This window comes from Delphinapterus leucas, chromosome 14 (genome assembly GCF_059928025.1).
Source record: "Delphinapterus leucas isolate spDelLeu-1000000601 "Yukka" chromosome 14, BTC_Dleu_Yukka2, whole genome shotgun sequence".
NCBI classification, from domain to species: domain Eukaryota; kingdom Metazoa; phylum Chordata; class Mammalia; order Artiodactyla; family Monodontidae; genus Delphinapterus; species Delphinapterus leucas.
The window spans coordinates 21,262,022-21,278,005 of record NC_143142.1 but is presented as its reverse complement, the minus strand read 5'-3'; the positions used below and the strand labels follow the sequence as shown (position 1 = coordinate 21,278,005).

At 42.0% G+C, this 15,984-nt stretch overlaps 1 protein-coding gene across 4 annotated transcripts in view; it reads left to right on the top strand.

The window, feature by feature from the left end:
• TTC28 (tetratricopeptide repeat domain 28) overlaps nucleotides 1–15,984 on the top strand; it is a 655,470-nt gene that overhangs the window by 595,351 nt on the left and 44,135 nt on the right. The window lies entirely within an intron of this gene.

Genomic DNA, 15,984 nt, shown 5'->3' with positions numbered 1-15,984 from the left:
GCAAATGAACTAACTCTTGCCTCCTCAAGTTTTTTCAGTTATAAAGAGGTCTTTGTCTTGAAAGAAGGGGCATTTCCTGCCCTTGAGTTGCTTCCATTAGACATAGGACTAGTGACACAGGAGCTGCCTCACTGACCTGTGCACCCGAAACTGAAGATGGGGCTTCTCACCCATTGTTCTAGCTTCAGGGTTGCAAGTGGTTGGTCTTTGGCAAGTAACTGGTTACCAGTGCAAAAGAAGCCTAGAGACAGGGTGGGGGGGGCGAAGAAGGAATGAGTTAGCAAAGGGTTGTTGAAACATAAATTAAAGTGTACTTGTGTAGAGCTTCAGTCACAGCTGTCAGAGGGATGACAGAGAGCGTGTACTTGGAGAGATCAGGAGGCCATGCTTGCAAATGAAAATCCTCTCTGGAGCCTCTAGCCAAGCGCTGTCCCTGAGAATAGGACAGCTCTGGCATGGCTCTGTGGCAGCATGATTTATATTCCCCAGAGCAGGGGGCGCTGGTCTTCTCACAGGGTCCCAGGAGCAGATGCTGGCAGGGCAGGTGGGCGCCATGGAGAAGCCACTGCCCACCTGCTGGACTCTCCAGCTCCCTTCTCAGCCCCTCACCAGGACCCGTGCCACCGTCCTGCACCTAGGACAGCTTGTACTGACTTTAACCTTTGCCCTCACTGTTCTCCGTGACCAAAATGATCTAAACCTCAACTTCCCGCCTGTCCCCATGCAGGGAGCTGGGGCGAGGTCCAGCCAGGACTCTGGCTGCTGGGCAAATGCTAAGTCAGGGGCCTGGAGCAAGAACAGAGAAGTCTACCTCCGTCGAGCGTCCAGGAAAGGGCCAGGGAGGCAAGTCTGAGCCAGAATCCTTTGGCCTAGAGAGCCACAGGGGTGGGGAGATAGTGTCAGGCCCAGGGAGCAGGACAGGCAGGCAGGCCAAGGGTCCAGAGCTGGGCCAACAGGACTGGAATGTGGGGAGAACAGGGAGAAAGGCGTTCAGTGCAGCCCCAACTTCCCAGTGCTGTGCAGCCTCCCATCTCCTATTCTCCCACCTTGCCACCCAGCCCACATCTTTTCTCTCCTTCCAGGCCTCTGGTCTCCCCTTTGCTGAACTGTGACCACCAGTTTTGTCTGCAAAGCCGGTGCTTCTCTGCCTTTCCTTCTGTTTCAGATCATGGCCATCAGAAGGGTGACCAAAACTGGGCCATGTGTCCAAGTGCTCCAGGGGCTCTCTCTGCACAACCACTGGCTGCTTATCTGTTCATATTCTCATATTTGGCCCCTCTCTCTTTCTCTCTCTCTCTCTCTCTCATCCCCTGCTGATACTTCATTTAATCTATCTCTATACACATACACGGTACTATGTAATAATTTATTTTTGTGTTGCAGAGATTAGTTTGTCAAGGTTAGAGGCTGTCTTCGTTTGGAGTGATCCCAGCCCCAGCTAAGGGCCTGGCACACACTGGTTGCACAATGAATGGTTTTGAGGGTTGGTTGACCTGATGGCCAGATGGATGAATGAGTGACACCAAAGTTTATCTTGCTTTTCTGAATTCCTCTCAGAATTTAGTAATAGCAGGATTTAGTATATGTTTTTAAATTAACATATGGTATGTATCAGTCAGGATCAAAGTAAGAACAAGAAACCACCCAGTAATTTGAACATGGATAGATAAATACTCTAACAGAGATTAGAATGAAAAGGGATTGGCTAGTAAAAGTATTCTAAAGAATACAGGAATAGCAGGTGTAAGGAGCAGCCACTACCCCTGAGATTGAGTACCCGCGGAGGAAGGCCCCAGCCCAACCCACCCCCATCAAGGGCTGAGGACCTTGTTGGAGAGGCACTGCCATGGCTCACTCAGTGGCAGAGAAGTTGCTGTGGTGCCACACCAGTGGAACTTGCTGGAAATCCACCCTCAGAATTTGCTGGAAATATGCTGTCTAGGGTGCTATGGGAAGCTGTTCACAGGGAGGTGTCTCAGTCTACTACAGAACCACCCTAGGGGTAGTCGCCAGGGCAAGTTGATGGCCACTGGAGGCTGCCGGACACTGGAGAAGGCACCTGCCCAGCAGGAGCCCGCCGAACAAGCACAGCAGAAGCAGGAGGGCAGAACCCCTTCCTCCTGCCTGTCTCTCCAGAGCTGCCTACCGACAATGCTCAGAACTCTGCCCGCTGGCAGAGGAAAAAATATTTAAAGGGCTGTGGTCCATTATCTCCGAGCAGGCAACGCAGGGTGAATTTGGAGCACAGAGGCAATAAATGGATAATTGGCACACAGTAAATTTTATTCTTCTGATGTCAGTTCTATGAGTTTTAATACATGTATAGATTTGTGTGACCACCACGATCAGGATACAGAAAAGTTCCATAACCCAAATAACTGTCTTTTTATAGTCTTTTTATAGTCATATCCTATACCTCCCTCTCCCCCTAACCCCTGGCGACCATTTGATGGAGGTACCACAGTTTGCTTATCCATTCACTTGCTGAAGGAACTTTGGGTTGGTTGTAGTTTGGCGTAGTTATGACTAGAACTGCTATAAATATTCATTGACAGGTTTTTATGTAACATAAGTTTCCATTTCTTTAGGGTAAATAGGGTAAATAAATTCATTTCTTCAGGAGTGGAATTGCTGGGTCATATGGTAAATATGTATTTCATTTTATAAGAAACTGAAAAGTATTTTTAAGAATGACTATACCATTTTGCAGCCCCACCAGCAGTATATGAGGGTTCCAGCTGATCTGTCTCACCAGCACCTGATATTGTCAGCATTTTAAAATATGAGCCATTCAAATAGATGTGTAGTGACATCTTTTAATTTGCATTTCTCTAATGGCAAAATAATATTGAACATTTCTTCATGTGCTTATTTGCCATCCTTATATTTTCTTTGGCAAAGTGACTGTTCAAGTCTTTTGCCCATTTTTCAAATTGAGCTGTATGTTTTCTTGTTGAGTTTAAAAGTTCTTTATATATTCTAGATATTTTATATATTCTAGATATAAGTCCTCTGACAGATATGTAGTTTACAAATATTTTCTCTCAGTCCATAGCTTGTCTTTTTCTTCTCTTAACAGTGTATTTCACAGAGCAAAAGTTCTTAATTTTTATGACATCAGTTTTATCAACTTTTTCTTTCTGAATCATGCTTTTGGTGAAATGAATCTAAGAAATATGTCACTAACCCCAGGTCACAAAAATTTTCTCCTATATTTTCTTCTAAGAGTTTTATAGTTTTACATTGTTATATTTAGATCTGTGATTCATTTTGACTTAGTTTTTGTATAGTGTGTAAGATTTAGTCTGGGGTTCATTTTTAGAAGGTTCATTTTTTTGTATGTGGATGTCCAGTTGTTCCCAAACCATTTATTGAAAAGACTTCCTCTGCTAAGCTGTCTTGGCACCTTTCTTTAAAGTTAATTGTCCATATTCAGATGGGTCTGTTTTTGGACGCTATTCTGTTTCATTGATCTATATTTCTATCCTTTTACCAATACCACACTATCTTTGTTACTGTAGCTTTATAGCAAGTCTTAAAATCTGGCAGTGTCATTCCTCCAACTTTATTCTACTTCTTCAAAATTGCTTTCCCTGCTCTAGTTCATTTGCCTTTTCATATAAATTTTCGAATCAGCTTCTCTACAGCAACATAAATGGCTTGATATTTTGACTGGAATTACGTTAAACTTATAGATCATTTTGGGAAAAATTGCTGTCATTATTATGTTGAGTCTTAAAATCCATGAACATGGTATGTCTCTTCATTTATTTAAATCTTTTTTTGATTTCTTTCATCACATTTTGTAGTTTTCAGCATACATACCATATATGTTTTGTTAGATTTACACCTAAGTATTTTATTTTTGGAGCTATTATAAATGGAACCATTTAAAATTTTCATTTTGTAATTGTTTGTTGCTAGTATATAGAAATGCTGAGTTTTTTGTGTTGATATTGTATCCCACGACCTTGTGAAACTCAGTGGTTTTAGGAGTCTTTTTGCATAGAGTCTTTTCTACATAGACAGTAATGTCTTCTGTAAGTAGATTATTTTCTTCCTTTCCGATCTGTTTACTCTTTTATTTCCTTCTGTTGCCTTTTTGCACTGGCTAAGACTGCCAGGACTGTGTTGAATATGAATGGTGTGAGCTGACATCCTTACCTTGTTCCCAAGGTAAGCATTCAGTCTTTCATCATAAAGGATGGTATCAGCTGTAGGCTTGTTGTAGCTGCTCTGTATCAGGTTGATGAAGTTCTCTTTTATTCTTAGTTTGTAAGTTTTCATTATGAATTGGTGTTAGATTTTGTCAAATGCTTTTCTGCATCAAATGAGTTAAACATGTATTTTTTTCTTTAGTCTGTTAATATGGTGGATTATATTGATTGATTTTTCAAATATTGAACAAACTTTACATTCCTGGAATAACCATACTCCCCTTTGACTGTGGTGTATAATACTTTTTGTTTGTTATGTCTGTTTGCATTTGATCTGTGGAATATTGGTCTGCAGGGTTTTTTCCCCCATATTATCTTTGTCTGCCTTTGGTATCAGAGTAATGTAAGCCTCATAAAATGAGTTGGGAAGTGTTCTTTCTTCAGGTTCCTGGAAGAGATTGTGTAGAATTGGCATTATTTCTTCTTTAAATGTTTGGTAGAATTTGCCATTGAAACCATCTGGACCTGGAGATTTCTAGTTTGGATGGTTTTCAGCTATGAATATAATTCTTTAGTAGTTATAGGACTATTCAGGTTATCTATTTCATTTTGGATGCATTTTAGTACTTTGTGGTTTGTGAGTAATTGATCCATTTCATCTAAGTTGTTGAATCCATATGTGTAGAGTTGTTTGTAGTATTCCTTTTTTATCCCTTTAATTTCTGTGGGGTCAATAGTTACATTTCCTCTTTCATTCCCCGTATTGATAAATTTTGCCTTTTCTCTTCTTGGTCTGCCTGGATAGAGATTTTATTGATTTTTTAAATGTTTTTCATGGAACCAACTTTTTGCTTTATCATTTTTTATAAAAGATATTGTTTTAATTTCATTGATCTTTTCAATTTCGTTGATCCCTGCTCTATTATTTTACTGCCTCTGTTTATTTTGGTTTATTTTGCTTTATTTTTTTCTAGCTTATTAAAGTGGAAGCTTAGTTATTAATATCAGCCCATTTTTTCTTTTTTTTAAATTGAAGTATTGTTGATTTACAATGTTGTGTTAGTTTCAAGTGTATAGCAAAGTGGTTCAGTTATATGTATATCCTTCTGCAGATTCTTTTCCATTATAGTTATTACAAGATATTGAATATAGTTTCCTGTGCTATACAGTAGGTCCTCGCTGTTCATTTTATATACAGTAGTATGTATCTTTTAATCCCATCTCCTAATTTATCCCTTCCCCCTTTCCCCTTTGGTAACCATAAGTTTGTTTTCTATGTCTGTGAGACTGTTTCTGTTTTGTAAATAAGTCCATTTATATCATTTTTTTAGATGCCATATACAAGTGATATCATATGATATTTGTCTTTCTCTGTCTGACTTAATTCACTTAGTATGATAATGTCTAGGTCCATCCATGTTGCTGCAAATGGCATTATTTCATTCTTATTTATGGCTGAGTAATATTCCATTGTGTGTGTATATATATGTGTGTTTGTATGTATATATATACACATATGTATATACATACACACACACACACACACACACACACACACACACACACACCCCACATCTTCTTTATCCATCCCTCTGTCAATGGACATTTAGGTACTTCCATGTCTTGGCTGTTGTAAATAGTGCTGCTATGAATATTGAGATGCATGTTTCTTTTTGAATTAGAGTTTTTGTCTTTTCTGGATATATGCCCAGGAGTGGGATTGTTGGATCATATGGTAACTCTATTTTTAGTTTTTTAAGGAACTTCCATACTGTTCTCCATAGTGGCTGCACCAATTTACATTCCCACCAACAGTGTAGGAGTGTTCCCTTTTCTCCAAATCCTTTCCAGGATTTTTAAAAAAAAATTAATTTATTTATTTTTGGCTGCGTTGGGTCTTTGTTGCTGCATGCGGGCTTTCTTTTTTCTAGTTGTGGTGAGCGGGGGCTACTCTTCCTTGCAGTGCGCAGGCCTCTCATTGCAGTGGCTTCTCTTGTTGTGGAGCACGGGCTCTAGGCACGTGGGCTTCATTAGTTGTGGCATGTGGGTTCAGTAGTTGTGGCTCTCGGACTCTAGAGCGCAGGCTCAGTAGTTGTGGTGCACGGGCTTAGTTGCTCTGCGGCATGTGGGATCTTCCCGGACCAGGGCTCGAACCCGTGTCCCCTGCACTGGCAGGCGGATTCTTAACCACTGCACCACCAGGGGAGCCCCAGGATTTATTCTTTGTAGACTTTTTTTCTTTTTTTTGCCGTACGCGGGCCTCTCACTGTTGTGGCGTCTCCCGTTGTGGAGCACAGGCTCTGGACGCGCAGGCTCAGCGGCCATGGCCCACAGGCCCAGCCACTCCGCGGCATGCAGAATCCTCCCGGACCGGGGCACGAACCCGTGTCCCCTGCATCGGCAGGCGGACTCTCAACCAATGCGCCACCAGGGAAGCCCTCTTTGTAGACTTTTTGATGAAGGTTGTGCTGACCAGTGTAAGGTGATTCCTCATTGTAGTTGTGGTTTGCATTTCTCTAATAATTAGTGATGTTGAGTGTCTTTTCTTGTGCCTCTTGGCCATCTGTATGTCTTCTTTGGAGAAATGTCTGTTTAGGTCTTCTGCTCATTTTTTGATTGGTTGTTTTTTTGTTTTGATATTGAGCTGTATGAGCTGTTTATATATTTTGGAAATTAAGCCCTTTTTGGTCGCATCGTTTGCAAATATTTTCTCCCAGTTCATAGGTTGTCTTTTCCTTTTGTTTGTGGTTTCCTTTTCTGTGCAAAAGCTTATAAGTTTTATTAGGTCCCATTTGTTTATTTTTGTTTTTATTTCTTTTGCCTTGGGAGACTGACCTAAGAAAACATTACTACAATTTATGTCAGAGAAGGTTTTGCTTATGTTCTCTTCTAGGAGTTTTATGATGTCATGTCTTTAAGTCTTTAAGCCATTTTGAGTTTATTTTTGTGTACGGTGTGAGGGAGAGTTCTAACTTCATTGATTTACATGCAGCTGTCCAGCTTTCCCAACACCACTTGCTAAAGAAACTATCTTTTCTCCATTGTATATGTTTACCTTCTTTGTTGAAGATCAACTGACCATGTGTGGTCTGTTCTGTTCCATTGATCTATATGTCTGTTTTTGTGCCAATACCACACTGTTTTGATTACTGTAGCTTTGTAGTAGTATTGTCTGAAGTCTGGGAGGGTTATGCCTCCAGCTTTGTTCTTTTTCCTCAGAATTGCTTTGGCAATTCTCGGTCTTTAGTTGTTCCATATAAATTTTAGGATTGTTTGTTCTAGTTCTGTGAAAAATTCCATGGGATAATTTGATAGGGATCACATTAAATCTTAAATTGCTTTGGGTAGTATGGCCATTTTAACAATATTAATTCTTCCACTTCAAGATCGTGGGATGTCTTTGCATTTCTTTGAATCATCTTCAGTTTCCTTTATCAATGTTTTATAGTTCTCAGCATATAAATCTTTTACCTCCTTGGTCAGGTTTATTCCCAGGTTTTTGTTTTTTTTTTTTTTGCGGTACGCAGGCCTCTCACTGTTGTGGCCTCTCCCGTTGTGGAGCACAGGCTCCGGATGCGCAGGCTCAGCAGCCATGGCTCACGGGCCCAGCCGCTCCGTGGCATGTGGGATCTTCCCGGACCGGGGCACGAACCCGTGTCCCCTGCATCGGCAGGCGGACTCTCAACCACTGCGCCACCAGGGAAGCCCTCCCAGGTATTTTTTTAACGGGATTTTAAAAGGGATTTTTTTTTTTAGTTTCTATTTCTGATATTTCATTGTTAGTGTAGAGAAATGCAATAGATTTCTGTATGTTCATCTGGTGTCCTTCTACCTTGCTGAATTCATTTATCAGTTTTAATAATTTTTGTGTGGAGTCTTTAGGTTTTTCTATCTAGAGTATCATATCATCTGCATATAATGACAATTTTACCTCTTCCCTTCCAATTTGGATGCCTTTTATTTCTTTTTCTTGTCTGATTGCTGTAGCTAGGACTTCCAAAATACTATGTTGAATAGAAGTGGTGATAGTGGGCATCCTTGTCTTGTTCCAGATTTTAGTGGGAAGGCTTTCAGCTTTTCACCATTGAGTGTTATGTTGGCTCTGGGTTTGTCATAAATAGCTTTTATTATATTGAGATAAGCTCCCTCTATACCCACTTTGGTGAGAGTTTTTATCATGAATGGATGAAGCATTTTATAAAATGCTTTTTCTGCATCTATTGAGATAATCATGTGGTTTTTGTCTTTTGCTATTGTGGTGTATCACATTCATTTGCATATGTTGAACCTTCCTTGTGACCTTGGAATGAATCCACCTTGATCATGGTTATGACCCTTTTTGTGTGTTGTTGGATTTGGTTTGCTAGTATTTTATTGTGGATTTTTGCATCTATACATCAGAGATACTGGCCTATAACTTTCTTTTTTGGTAGTGTCTTTGGTTTTGGTATCAGGGTGATTGTTGGCTTCATAGAATGACTTTGGGAATGTTCCCTCCTCTTCAGTCTTTTGGAAGAGTTTGTGAAGGATTGGTATAAGTTCTTTGTATGTTTGGCAGAATTCCCCAGTGAAGCCATCTGGTCCTGAACTTTTGTTTGCAGGGAAGTTTTTTTTGTTTTTTTTTTTTTACATATTCTATTTCACTTCTAGTGATTTGTCAGTTCAAAGTATGTATTTCTTCTTGATTCACTTTTGGTGGGCTGTATGTTTCTAGAAACTTGTCCATTTCTTATAGATTGTCCAAATTGTTGGCATGTAATTGTTCATATAATTGTTTTTATGCTTCTTTGTATTTCTGTGGTATTGGTTATTTATCCTTTTTCATTTCTTATTTTGTTTATTTGGGTCCTCTCTCTTTTCTTCTTGGTGAGCCTGGCCAGAGGTTTGTCAATTTTGTCTGTCCTTTCAAAAAACCAGATCTTGGTTTTATTGATTTTTCTATTTTTATTTTAATCTCTATTTTATTTATTTCCTCTCTTTATTATTTCTTTCCTTCTGCTGACGTTAGGTTTTGTTTCTTCTTTTTCTAATTCTTTTAGGTGGTAGGTTAGGTTATTTGAGATTTTTATCTTTTTTTGAGGAAGGCCTGTATCACTATGGACTTCCCTCTAGGACGTTTTTGCTGCATCCCATAGATTTTGTATGGTTGTGTGTTTATTGTCTTGAGGCATTTTTAAAATTTCCTCTTTGATTTCATCCTTCACCCATTGGTTTTTTAGTAGCATGTTTTTTAGTCTCCATGTAATCGTTTTTTTCTTGCTTTTCTCTCTGTAGTTGATCTCTAGTTTCATGCCGTTGTGGTCACGAAAGATGCTTGAAATAATTTCTATCCTCTTAAATTTGTTGAGGCTTGTTTTGTGTTCTAGTATGTGGTGTACCCTAGAGAATGTTCCATGTACGCTTGAAAAGAATGTATATTCTGTGCATTTGGATGTAATGTCCTGAAAATATCAATTAAGTCTAACTGTTCTATTGTGTCATTTAGGATCTCTGTTGCCTTATTGATCTTCTGTCTGAAAGATCTGTCCATTGATGTCCGTGGGGTGTTGAAGTCTCCTACTGTTATTGTATTCCCATCAGCTTCTCCCTTTATGTCTGTTAGCATTCATTTTATGTATTTAGGTGCTCCTATATTGGGTGCCTTTATGTTAATGAGTGTAATATCCCTTCTTGTATTGATCCTTTTGTCATTATATAGTGTCTTTCTTTATCTTTCTTTATGGCTTTTGTTTTAAAGTCTGTTTTGTCTGATATGAGTATTGCTACCCCCACCTTCTTGTCATTTCAGCCCTTTCTTTTTTAATATAAGCATTTAATGCTATTTACTTATCTCTAAGGCTTTATCTATGTCCCACAAATTTATGTTGTATTTTCAGTTTTGTTCAGTTCAAAATATTTTCCTAGTTTCTCTTAAGGCTTCTTCTTTGACAGTTATTTAGAAGTGTGTTGTTTAGTTTCCAAGTGTTGGGAGATTTTCCTGTTAACTTTCGTTTTTTTGCTTTCAAATCTAATTCCATGGTGGGCAGAGGGCATATTTTGCATTATTTAAAATTTGTTAAGGTTGTTTTATGACCCAAGGTATGGTCTATTCTAAGGAATATTCTCCGTGCATTTGACAGGAATATGTGTTGTACTTTTGTTGGGTAGAGTTTTCTCTAAATTTCAATTATATTCAGTTGGTTGATGGTATTGTTCAGTTCTTCTGTATCTTGTTGATTTTCTGTCTACCAGTTCTGTCAACTACTAAGAAAGGAGTATTAAAATCCCTGTCAATTTATCCACCTCTCTTTTCAGTTCTGTCAGTTTTTACATCATATATTTTGAAGCTCTGCTGATAGGTGAATACACATTGAGAACCATTTTATGTTCCTGGTGAATTGGCCCTTTTATCATTGTGTAATGTCCCTCTTTATCCCTGGTAATTTTCTTTGCTTTGATGTCTACTTTGATATTAACATAACCACTCCAGCTTTGTTTTGAATACTATTTGCATGATAAATCTTTTTGTATCCTTTTACTTTAAACCTTCCTGTATCATATTTGAAGAGAATTTCTTGTAAAAGCATTTAATTAGATTGTGTTTTTAATTCCATTCTGTCAGTCTCTGTATTTAGACTATTTACTTTTAATGTAAATATTGATATGTGTGGATTTATGTATGTCATATTAATATTAGTTTTTCATTTGAGTCTCTGTTTTTCATTCCTCTCTTTCCCCTTTCTTGCCTCATTTTGGGTTATTTGAACTTTTTTTTTGAAGTCCCTTAATTTATCTCTTGTGTCTTTGACTATGTTTCTTTTTGTAGCTTTTAAAATAGTTGTTCTAGAGATTATAATATATATATACTTTTTATATTCTGCAGTTTACTTACTATTGATACTTTATTAATTCAAGAAAAATATAAAAGTCTTATCACCATATGGGAACCTTTACCAGCACCCCTCCCCATCTTGTATTTGTCTTACATACTACATCTACCTACATTAAAACTCCAGGGATTTCCCTGGTGGCACAGTGGTTAAGAATCCGCCTGCCAATGCAGGGGGCATAGGTTTGATCCCTGGTCTGGGAAGATCCCACATGCCGCGGAGCAGCTAAGCCCATGCGCCACAACTACTGAGCCTACACTCTAGAGCCTGCAAGCCACAACTACTGAAGCCCGCGTGCCACAACTACTGAAGCCCATGCGCCTAGAGCCCATGCTCCGCAACAAGAGACAACACCGCAGTGAAAAGCCCATGCACCGCAATGAAGAGCAGTCCCTGCTCACCACAACTAGAGAGAGCCCGCGCACGGCAACGAAGACCCAACACAGCCAAAAATAAATAAATAAAAAATAAAACTAAATTTATTTTAAAAATATAAATAAAAATAAATAAATAAAACTCCAGCAGACAGTGTTAGGAGAAGAATGGTCTATTATATCTACTCAGACATTTGATATTTCTGTTACTCTCCCTTCTTTCCTGATGTTCCTAGTTCTTTCTGGTGTCATTTCCCTTCTATCTGAATGACTTCCATTAGCAATTATTTTAGAGTAGGTCAACTGACAGGATTTGTTTGTGGCCTGGAACATTAGAACAGAAATGAAAGAATAAGAAAAATGGGAGATTTTCTGTAGTGTCTCTGAGCCAGAAACAGAGGGCGTCTCCTGGAGGTCTCTGTTCACACTGATTCCTGCTGGGTGTTTCAGAGAGACCTGTCTGATGGATTTCACAGGGACAAAGAGTGTGAAGCTCAGTACTGATTTGGTGGCACTTTGAATTCTGGGCTTCCTCCCTCATTTGCCTGTTATTGTTTACTTTTCACATTCCTCAGATATCCTGTTCTGTGTAGCCCATCAAGAATTTATAGTTGTATTCAGTCGGAAAGGTGGGGTGGAATGTGTTTTTACTCCATTTTACCTAGAACCGAACGTGGTATAGCAGGATATTTATAACAAATTCTTAATAACATTTATTAAGTGAATAAATGAATGGGATATTAAACAGTTGGTCCCAACCTCTCTCTTCAGCACCAGACTTGGATTTCTAATAGTCTCCAGCCCTTCTGGAAGGAAGACCATCTAAATAATTGAATCAGTGTCTACATACTTGGCATCACCAACTCAGTGTCCTGTCTGCACTTTCAGCATGTCCAAACTGAACCCCTTCCTCTTCCACTGAAGACTAGCTTCTACTTTCACTTTCTCTGTCTGCCATAAATTAACTGCTAGTTGTCTTTTACCCTTTCCCTTCAATGAGTTTCAGGAAGATAAGCCCTCTGTTTGGTAATGTTTCTCCTGTTAGTTCTCACTTCCTCACCCTCAGCCTTGCCACCCTAGTTCACAGGTCCAGACTAATGGGATAGCCGGCCCAACCACAGGACAAGCGGCACCATTGTTGGTGATAATAGAGAGCAAAGAATGAGGAGGAACCAGGAAGGTGGGTTCACAGCCAGCCTTGTCCATTTGTAGGGAGACAAAGGATGGGAGCTCGGGGCAGAGGAGGGAGCCACTACCCAGATCTCAGAGCCCGAGGGCTTGTGGAAAGCTTGCCTCACCTGGCGTGTTGAGACCCAGGGTACATTAATGTATTAACACAATAGTAACTCCTGAGAGTGGGGTTTCTAGTAGGTGTGAGGGGCAAACAGCCCCCACTGGGCTCGACCCTGGGCCTTCAGGGCTGCTTCTGAGTAGGTGCTGGTAATAGCCACCTGACTTTCTCCTTCCCGTGTAATTGGCATTCGCCAGTCTGGGCCAGTTGACTGTCTCTCATACAGCAGCCCTGAGCCCACTACGCCCTGCTTAGAGGCCTGGACTGACAGCTCTCTACTGCCTTCCAAGTTCAAGGCCTCCCACCACTCTCTCCTTCCTCTCTGCCACTCTTTCCCTCTCCTCCAGCTCACCTGGGCTATTCCCTGGGCCCCAGAGAGTCCCCACACTGTCTTATCTCCACACCTCCTCATACTGTTCCATCCCTCCACTCCCAGCCACCATCCCAGCCTCTACCTGTCAAAGTTGTATCCTTCAGATGCCGCTCAGATGCAGCTAATTCCAGGAAAGCTCTTATGCCCTCCCTCTCTTGGCTATAGGCTGATACCCTCCTGCCTCCTTCTTAACCCACCTTAGCCAGTAGTCACTAGTCATACAGGTTGGTATGTGCCTTGAAGGCAGGCGTAGTGAGACTCTCTTGTTTGGCCTTTGTGGTTCTTGCACGTAGGTCCCACTCAGTAATCCTTGCTGGATTGAAGTGAATGGCATCAGACTAGCTGATATGCCATCTCTAGAAAGTCTCTCAGAGAAATGAGGAACCTGTGCTTGTGATATGGCGACCATTGATGGCAAGACACTCGGAATCCCTGCTGTATAGATGAGTCTTGTTTTGTAAATGGGAGATTCCCTTATCTTTGACATCGCCTGTTTGTTTTTCCCTTCAGTGTTAATACTCTGAAGGGTCAGGAAATAGGAAACAACCCCATTAAGTATGAGATTCTGAGGGCTCAGTCCGCAGCTGACAGCACGAGCGGAGCTGCAAGATAATGGAGGCCGATACCGGTTCCAGCCAATTCTTCTCGCCTTTGCAAAGCACCGAATGACAGGCAGATTTCTCAGCTCCAAGCAGGCCGTCGTGTTCAGATGATAAATGTGTCCCTGGACAGAAGAGCTTGTTGAGTGATATTTACCAGGGTCTCTGTGAAGGGCCCTCAACTCCCAAGGGAGCATTTTAAGCCTTCAGCTGCTCACCCTGTCGACTGACGCCCGTGGGGTGGCAAGAGGAATAAAACCTTGCTCCTGCTCTCCAACAGGTTGGAAGCCATGGTGATTTGTTTAGGTGCTCGGAAGTTTCCTATATTCAATCCCTTCCTTCCCCTAGTCAAACCCCACACTTAGAGCCTTAGAGGGGGAGGGGCGGGGAGGTCAGGTCTGGCTCTACCACTTAGTGCTCCTTGGCCAAGTTCCTCAGCTTTTCCAGACCTCAGTCTCCTCAGAAATAAAGTGGAGATGACGAGAACTGCCTCACAGGCTTGTTGGACAGATAGGATTAAATCTGTGTAAAAATACTTTGCATGTTGTAAAATGCTCTCCAGTATAGGCATTTGTTCAGCAGTTCCTCTTTGCGTACCTGCTGTATGCTGGGCACTGTACTGGGTTTGAAGGGTCATGTCCGGATTGTGTGGCTGGGAAGAAAGGCAGGCTAATGCCTTTACCAGCCATCGGTGTGGTTCTGGGACGAAGGACAGCAGCTGGCTCAGAAATCATACCTCTCTGCAGCCCTTGAAGATTGCCCCAGTCCTGACACTTCTCTGGGGCTCCGGCTCCTGAGATCCTCTCCCAGTGATGGGACGTTTGCGTGACCTTCTGCAAGGAGCACGGCTGAGTCGGAATCTGGTGCCTGATGCCAGGTTCTCCAGAGAAACAGATAGGGCACGTGCGTGCACACAGACACACGCGTGGAAGTTTATTGTGAGGAATTGGCTCACACCGTTATGAGGTCTGAGAAGTCCCAGATCTGTCGTGGGCGAGCTGGACACACAGGAGAGCCGGTGATGTAAGTTCCAATCTGTCCACATCTGAAGGGGAAGGAGACCCGTGTCCCAGCTCGAAGGCAGGTAGGCAGGCAGGGAGTGCTCTCTTACTCCCCCTTTTTGTTCTGTTCAGGCCCTCAGTGGATTGAATGGGGCCCACCCACATGGGGAGGGCAGTTTGCTTTCCTCAGTCTACTGGTTCCAATGTTAATCTCTCAGAAACACCCTCACAGCCACACCTAGGATAATGTTTCATCAAATGTCTGGGCACCCCAGGGCCCAGTCAAGTTGACACATAAAATGGACATCTCACCAGGGTTGACGTTCACTTAGAGCCTTCAGGTTTACTGAGCAGCTTCACACGCTGCGTCTCATTTGTCTCTGTGACGACCCGGTGAGGGGGTCATTCCCCTTCTCTGTCCTGTAATCCTGATGCCACGGGCTCACCAGCCTAGCCATTTGAAGCAGGCCATGCTCACCTGGGCCAAACCCAAATCTCAAGGCGCCAAGCCTTTTCCCTCTGGGCAGCAGGAAGTCTGTTCCTTTCCAGATCCCACTTCTCCAGCATGTGAGTGGCGTACGTGGCTGGTCTGTGCGTCTGTCCTCTGCCTCCAGTGCCCTGGCACTCTCCACTCTTCCCCTCTGCTCCTTAGGCAGCAGGAGACTTTAAACAAAGTTGCCACGTGGGTTGAGTGTCGTCTGTGGGCCAGACATCACTCAGCATTTCCACAAAGTCTGCATGTAATCAGGATGCTGAAGGAAGACGGGGCTCCACATAGAGGTCTGCCCTCGCTGAGCCTCAGCCTCGGTGGACTGGGACACGGTGAGGACCGGCGGAGGCCAGCACCCCCCCGGATACCTTTGTGACCATGTCATCACGTCTGTCTTGGCCTCGCAGGGCCACAGGGCACAGCTTTTACGTTTAATATGCCCTTTGTTATTTTAATCATACTGATGAATCAGGGCCCTTCTGGGTACTTCTATTTATTTAAAATCCATTGTGAGATGTTCTTTTACAGTCTGTCACAGGGGAAATATGAATTTATTAATTCAAAAATTATAACACCCTCATGCTGAGCTTGGAAATGGGCTCCAGTCAGCAACGTTTCTCAAGCCTACATTTCAAAGTCCCCCTCTGCCTGGCACTGCAGCCACTCGTGTGCATGTTTGTCTCCTCGTCTGGAAAAATGCCTTTGGGGGCTGTGTGTGCCCCCACCTGGCATGGTGCCTGGCACAGGTAGGTGCTTAATTACTGGTTCTGGGCTGGAATGGACTGGGGCTCCTGCCACTCAGCACACTCACCCAAGCTCTGCCCTGGCGG